At 36.9% G+C, this 7,500-nt stretch overlaps 1 long non-coding RNA gene across 1 annotated transcript in view; it reads left to right on the forward strand.

Moving 5' to 3' along the window:
- The window catches only part of LOC115919227, a 61,632-nt gene that overhangs the window by 42,593 nt on the left and 11,539 nt on the right, over positions 1 to 7,500 (forward strand). Inside the window, exon 3 of the long non-coding RNA XR_004061755.1 lies at positions 4,039 to 4,109. This is a non-coding gene — a long non-coding RNA (uncharacterized LOC115919227). The remainder of the gene's footprint in view (positions 1 to 4,038; positions 4,110 to 7,500) is intronic.

A 7,500-nucleotide genomic window follows, 5' to 3' on the forward strand; every position in this document is an offset into this window, starting at 1 on the left:
TTTCATTACTGAGGGGAAACATTTATATTACTGAAGAAAAAAAATTACATTTTCGTACCGGTAATTATTTGTTTTGGTGGTATCCTCCATACATCTCTAATAGTTATAGAGTGAGTCTGAAGAAGGAATAGAAAATATTGTCTCTTTGGGCCAAAATTTTAGGATCCTAGGTGAATATTTACTTATAAATTCTATACAGACTGATGATGTTTAATGAATTCAGATTAGGCCTGAGTCATGTCGGGATTTTCATAAACCGGGTCCCGACGGCCTTGCACCGGTCGGGACCCGGTGTCCCGAAATCAGCTCGCGGGATTTGTCACTTGCCTCTATAAAAAGCGCATATCATCAGTATGTCCCTTAAAAGTGACATTTTTATCAGTCAAATAAATCAACACATGCATACCTCGGCACAGATTGGTATATTCTTCCATTTGACATTATATTAATCCATGATTGGCGATGTTTAGTGCCATTATCGTGCCTCTCAAAGTAAAAAAACTCGAGCAAAAATATAAAGACTACAATCGAGCCGCCATTTTGATTTATGCAGGTTGAATAAATCTGGTCAAAAAATATGAATGTTAGAATAATAAAACGGCTTTCTAAAAAATTCTTCTGTACAATATACCGATCATATAATATTTTAAAGACAAAAATAAATATTTATCTCTTATTTTAAACATCGCATGCTTTTTTTTAAAAGCTGAAAATTACTTGGTAATCACAAGAAGTTTCGATACGAATAGCTGTTGCAAGGCAAGTTCAGACTAGTCTCGGAAAAATGCGCAGTGCTCCTCGTTATCTGTAATGCGTGCCAGAACGAACCCAAACAAAGACGTGATCGTAACGAGAAAAAAATCATTAAAAACTACGAGAGCACAATTGGAAAGATATACTGCTCAAAATTACCATAATCAGATACATAACTTGGACAAAGAATTCAATAATCGCCCAAGAAATGCCACAGAAATTGTGATAATCGAGGAGTAACTGGGTACATTTTTATCGCAAGGGGCCTGCTGCAAATACTCGAATCCTTTATTATACTGCTTTTTACCGTAGAGGGCGGTATTTGCCTCGTGTTCAATTTAAACACGTTTAGATATATTGCAGCAGGCCCTTCCGATAATGATTGTACCTATAGTAACTCATTAAATATCACTATTTATGTGGCTTTTCTTGGACAACTATTGTATTCTTCCTCCAAGTTATGTAACTGCTTACGATAATTTTGAGTAGTTGTCTTTCCAATTGTGCTCTCGTAGTTTTTAATGATTTTTTTCTCGTTACGATCACATCTTTGTTTGGGTTCGTTCTGGCACGCATTATAGCTAACAAGGAGCACTGCGCATTTTTCCGAGACTAGTCTGAACTTGCATTGCAACAGCTATCCGTATCGAAACTTCTTGTGATTACCAAGTCATTTTCAGCTTTTAAAAGAAGCATGCGGTGTTCAAAATCAAAGAAAAAATATATATTTTGTCTTTTAAAAATTATTCGATCGGTATGTTGTAAAGAAGTACTTTTTAGAAAGTCGTTTTATTATTCAAACATTAATGTTTCTTTCAACCTGATTTATTAATTCTGCCGAGAGACCCGGCCAGTACAGTAGCTAGCTAGCAGCTGGCAACAACAACCCCATGGGGCGAACTGCTTTGCAACCCATATTTATATCAGCAGTTCGGATTGATTCTGGATGAGCTAGAATACGATTGGTAACAATTAAATACTTAAGTTTTAGAGTGGATTGATTTTAGTGGTGTGCAAAACTGCAATTTCTTACATATTTCATTATTTTTTTCGGAGCGCCGGTTCTCAAAAAACGAAACCGGGACCCGACGGCAACGGTCGGGTCCCGGTGTGATCGACCGTACCGACTCAAGCCTAATTCAGATCATCAATAAAATGGAAACAAATGTTGTTGTATTAAATCAGGTTGCTCATTAAAGTGCAATATTTCCTCTAATATAATAGTTATTGCAAAGCTTTATAATGGCTGTCTATTTGATAAGTTTGCTTGCCGCTGGCCATTGGACAAATGCTGATTTCCCAGTAGCATGATGTTAACAAGCTTTGCGTCCAATCCAATTGTGCTCCTTAACATTTTCACCAGCACGGACTCCACTAAGTTGGCAACCCCCAATCTCTTTACTTGTGCATCTGGCTTGATTAATTGACGCAGAGCTTGGGTCTTCCAGACTTGGAAATGATACATTGGTGTGGATAGACATAATTGAGGTGCCGCTGCTTTCTATGAAGATTAATCTGGCAATCTGTCAAAGCACTTAGCGCTAGGATTCCTCCAGGCATGTACTGGGGATTCAAGGAGGGGTAAATAGAGATTTGGAGGGGATTAGAAGCTCTTGTCGTCTTCGCGATCATTCGGACTTGCACTTTCTAACCAGTGAAAGCGGGAAATGATTTATCCAAACTATGTTAGTATATGACGGCACGTGGTCAGTCATATTGAATCTAGATAGAATACACAGAATCGTTCAAATATATCAAAATAGTAGACTCCCTCTGCATAATATTCAAGCTAAAAGTCAAAAGTATGAAAATGTCTAACAGACATAATATATTGCTGCATGAAAATGCAATTTTTGAGAGAGGAGTTGTTGATCTAGAAATACACTTATCAATATGGGAAGGAAATGTAAGTGTTCTGAATAGAAAAAAAAGAGGGGGGGGGGGTAGTCTATGATGGATCCACCAGAATGTGGCGCACTACAAAATTGCATCTTCTGAACTTTCAAGTAATTCTTTTTTTAAGTTAAACCTACACAAATAATTGTACTTTGAAGTGAAAGCTACTGGAAACAGCATATTTACCCCATATCACATGCATCAACATTATGTGACATACTTAAAAATAGCATCTTTTTGATATTCCAACAATTTAATTTGAAATGAAAACCTCTATTGATAAATCTATCTTGAAGTGAAACCTACTTGAAACAGCAAATTTACCCCAATGCCATATGCATCAACGTTGAAAAGGGACTGGGTTTGGCTTAACGACAGGTAATAACCATCTCTGAGAGGTGGAATGTGAGGAATTTGAGAGAGAAATCTGATGATGGATTGGGGGCAGGTAGGCAGATAATGGACAGTAGAGCTAGGATTACTTCAACACATGAGTCATGAATGTAATCAACAAGGTCGTGAATGTAACCAAAGAGGGAGTCCTACCAAAAGGGAGGTCTAGAACAAACTTGTCAATATGGGGGAGGAGGGACATTGATTGAAACAACATGGATTTGGTGTGAAACTGGTGTGAATCAGATTGATGGAGAGGCATTGTAGGTTTGCTGAGAACCAATAGCAACGTTAGAGTTGGTCCATGGTGGTTTTCTGATTCCTTGATTTTGATATTTTTGTAGATGCAAGGAGCTTCTGTCTAATAACACCTTGGTTGTAAAATCTTTTTTCAGAAGAGACAGATAAATGGAAATTATTTTGAATTCAACTTTTGTCAAATTTATCACATTGCTGTCACAGATATGATATATGTATCTACAGACTTTTTTAATAGCTAAAGGTGTTTTGTATCTTGAAAGTTGATATTGATACCAATAGTCGTAATCATCATAATCATCATCATCATCATTACCATCATTACCATTATAATCATTACTTCCGCTTTCATCATCATCATCATCATCATCATCATCATCATCTTCATCATCATCATCATCATCATCATCATCATCATTGTCAGGTTCAGCGGTCTTATCAAGATAGTCGATCTGCATGGAAGAAATAATGTCATTCCCAGTATCTATGTCCAGATCATCCCTCTTCCCCATGATGTATCTCTTCTTGCTTGCCACATAATTCATGGCTCAGGAATCGTATATATCCAATTACATCATTAAGCCATTGGATCTAGTTCGGAAACCATCCAAGAAACCTCACGTAATAGGAATAAAGTATTCCGTTGCAAGTGCACTTTAAAATGTTAGTCCTATTTATATATTGTCACTTCCTTATACACACATGTACATTTTACTCTTATTCATTTGTTTCTTTCAGATCGTGTAAGCCTAGCCTGCAGTTACACTTCACCTCTCTGTGGTTTGGTGTCGGATAAGCAGTTACTAAAGGTAAGGAAAAAAAAAACTAAATATAGTTTTAAAAGATATGGAATGGTAAAAAAGCAAAAAGATATAATGGTGAATTCCAGAGTATTTTGATAAAAAATTTCTATAGATCTGTAATTGTGATTTCATTCTTTGCCTTCTTTACTAATGTTTATTCATTCTTCACTTTATTTACATCTATTTCACAGACATTTTCACACCAAACAATACATGTGTATTCATTTCGTTGAGGGTAATCATGACAACTGTAGAACTTGCTTACATTCCTGACATTCTTGTTTGTTGTTTGTTTGTGAGATTCGCAAGACAAACAATAAGGTCAGGAGTGCAGGTCAGTGTCGGCCTTGCATGGAGAAAGAATATCGGTGAACTAAGTGCCCCTTATTATCTTATTGTGAGAATTCGTGATAAATGATACGATAATTGCTCTAAACAGCGTTGAGTACTGAACTGAATCCGAGCTGTGTGGGTTATACCGAATGCAGACCTTTGCTTAATATCAATACAAGGTAGACTTATGAAGAGTTCATGCACTTTGATGCATTTTATCTCCATTTCGTGTTTGTTTGTTTGTTTATTTTAAGATATGAATTTGTTGGTGTATGAGTCCTTGGATGTGTTGGTGTATTATCCACATTTTATGACTGTTTGAAGGACTTTGGAATTGTCAAAAGAAAGATATATGCAAGTTTTTTTTTTATATCAGGCAGTCAGATTTCTTAACAGGTAGTATTTCTTTGTGGGCATTTTGTGTGTGGAATATATTGGTTGCCATATCTGTATTATGGTATATCATTGATTGTTGAATACTTGTTTGTGAGGGACCAATAAGTAAGTGTTTAAATCTCTGTGCACTGTTTACTTTCCTTTTACATTCATGATAGTGACTTTAGTGAGATATTTATATTTCTGTTATGATGACGACACATACTGTATATGTGCTGATGCTCGTATTACAGTTACCATGATGAAGCTGGCAAAGCATTGGGAAGGTTAATTGAGTGTTTTCTAGTGCATCCGCCAGTGCGTGTATGTCATCTATTGAGAGCCAGGCGGGTGTTAAAGATGAGCTTGAGTTCTGGAAATACTAGAAAAATAAATTCTTACAGAATCCAACAAAACTCACACTGAATGTTCAAGATTACCAATAAATGACACGTGCAAACAATTTTTGGTAGAAAATGTATAGGGGCTGAGTAATGAGCATAGAAAGATAAGGAAATTGGAGGTAGTAGGCCCGACACCATGTGCATAACACAGGTCATTATGCGCAAACAAGAGTTATGATTTTTATTGCAGATGATTTCCAGCAATTTTTTTGTAAGTTTGTGTTTATTTTACTGGTTAAAAAAAAAAAAATCTACTGCAGGACAAACAATCCAGAATGAATTGTAGCCATGTTCTCTCTTTGACAAACGATTCCCATACCAGAGCTCGATATTAGCTTTAACCCTAAATAATCAGGCTCTGAGCAGATAAAATACACTCAAGTACATAATCTTGCTGCAATTTCTTAGATAATTAAGTGATTTCATTGTGGAATATGAATTTCATTTTCTACAGACAAAGAGCACAGTAATAACCCACCACCATGATACCCCACCATCATAATAACCAACCACCGTAATAATCCTTTAATTAATTCTGGGAACTGGTCATGTATAAGCTTGTTATAATTATTATACAAAACACAGCTGTGGCTCCCTAGTTATTGACCATCACACCATTATCAGTTTATCATCATAAATAAACCCAGCCCCGAGGATATTCTCACTAGCTGCCTGCCTCCTGACCCTGACCCCCCCCCCCCCCCCCCCCCCCCCCCCCCCATCTCAGAGTTGAAAATTATTAGAAAGAAATATGCTACTCTTCCTACTACACCGAATCGAGATTGTCCCCTGATAAGTTCTCATCTACTTGAGATGTTATGGCTGGCAATGTTTTTGTTTTGCTCTTGTGTGTACACATACTCTGTTGACATTGCTCTTTTGCATTGGTGTATGATCAGTGGAATACACGCTGGGTTAAAGAACTTTATGAAGGGAAGATCAAGACTTCCACTCTTAAATGTTTTGAGCTATATTATTTGTTCAGAGTGAGATGGGCATTAACTCTGTGTTGTGGTATATGAGTTAACACCCTTCTGGTTCCAAACAGATGATACCTTGAAATTGCCTTGTGATGATGATAATTATTTTACTACAGAAATTGCATTTTATTTAAAATGTTTGGCAAATTTGGCGAATTCATTTTCACTTTCTACTCTTTGTTATACTATTTAGGGACTCTGAAGATCCAGCAACAAAAGAAATTTTATCCAAAAGAGAAATTTAGGGATTTTTGGTGACGTACAGTATGTGGCTATTTAACGTCTTTCGAGCAAAAGTGCCCTATGCCTTCCATGTTTTTCGAAAGCATTTTAATATATAATTAATTACAACGTCTTACAGTATTTTAGTACTGTACATGGTGCGGTGGAGGGGGGAGGGAGCAAATACCGAAAAAGCCCCAAAAGAGGAATTGTTAATGTAGGCCAAACATGCAAAGTGCATTCTAGTGCACTTACTTAGTATGCACAACCAATGCCACTTGCTTACCACCCTGTCCATACACCATCCGATCAGAATAATAAGATGAAGGACTATTTGTGTGTGTGTGTGATGTCTGGTGACACTTGACCTTCAGAACATAATACAAAGTGCAAAATGAAAGATAATCACGTTTATTGTGTGAGGGTGATGATTCACAAGTCTGGCAATGTCTGTCCACTTCACTGCTTCTCAAAGACATTTTTTCTTCTTCTCAAAACAAGAACATTCCTAGCGACGACCACTATTGAAGAAGTTGATGATTTTTATTTGAATAACTCTTCAAGGGGGACGTATACTAGCCACAGTTATGTTGATAATTAGTCATACCATGTCAAGATGAGGTTAGATTAATCAAAAGCAGAGATTTTTCTTCTTTGCTGTCGGTGTCAAGCCATGTACAGGCTACTGATGTGCTGGTGAATATTTGTCTTTTGAGAGTCAGAAGAATGTTAATCCTGTTTTGAAGTTTACGAGTAGGAGTTACCACATATAATAGTCGATAATGATATTGTGTGTTTAGAGGTAGAAGGGCATTAACCCTGTGTAAAAGATTTCAGTTACCACCCTTCTGGCTCCAAACAGACGATATATTGTTTTGTCTTCTTTTCTAAAAAAATTCCCTCCGATATTATCCACTCTCCCATCTCTTGACTTTGATGTACTGTAGTGTGGAGTGGGAATGAAACTAGTTCATCCTAATGTGCATCATTTGATCAAGGGCACTTTACATTTAATGAGGACACTCCCACACAGTCCCAGCCCCGGAACCTCCTCCACACAGAATTATTTCAAGTATTTACCCT

This window comes from Strongylocentrotus purpuratus, unplaced genomic scaffold (assembly GCF_000002235.5).
Source record: "Strongylocentrotus purpuratus isolate Spur 01 unplaced genomic scaffold, Spur_5.0 spur5_scaffold_6, whole genome shotgun sequence".
Taxonomy (NCBI): domain Eukaryota; kingdom Metazoa; phylum Echinodermata; class Echinoidea; order Camarodonta; family Strongylocentrotidae; genus Strongylocentrotus; species Strongylocentrotus purpuratus.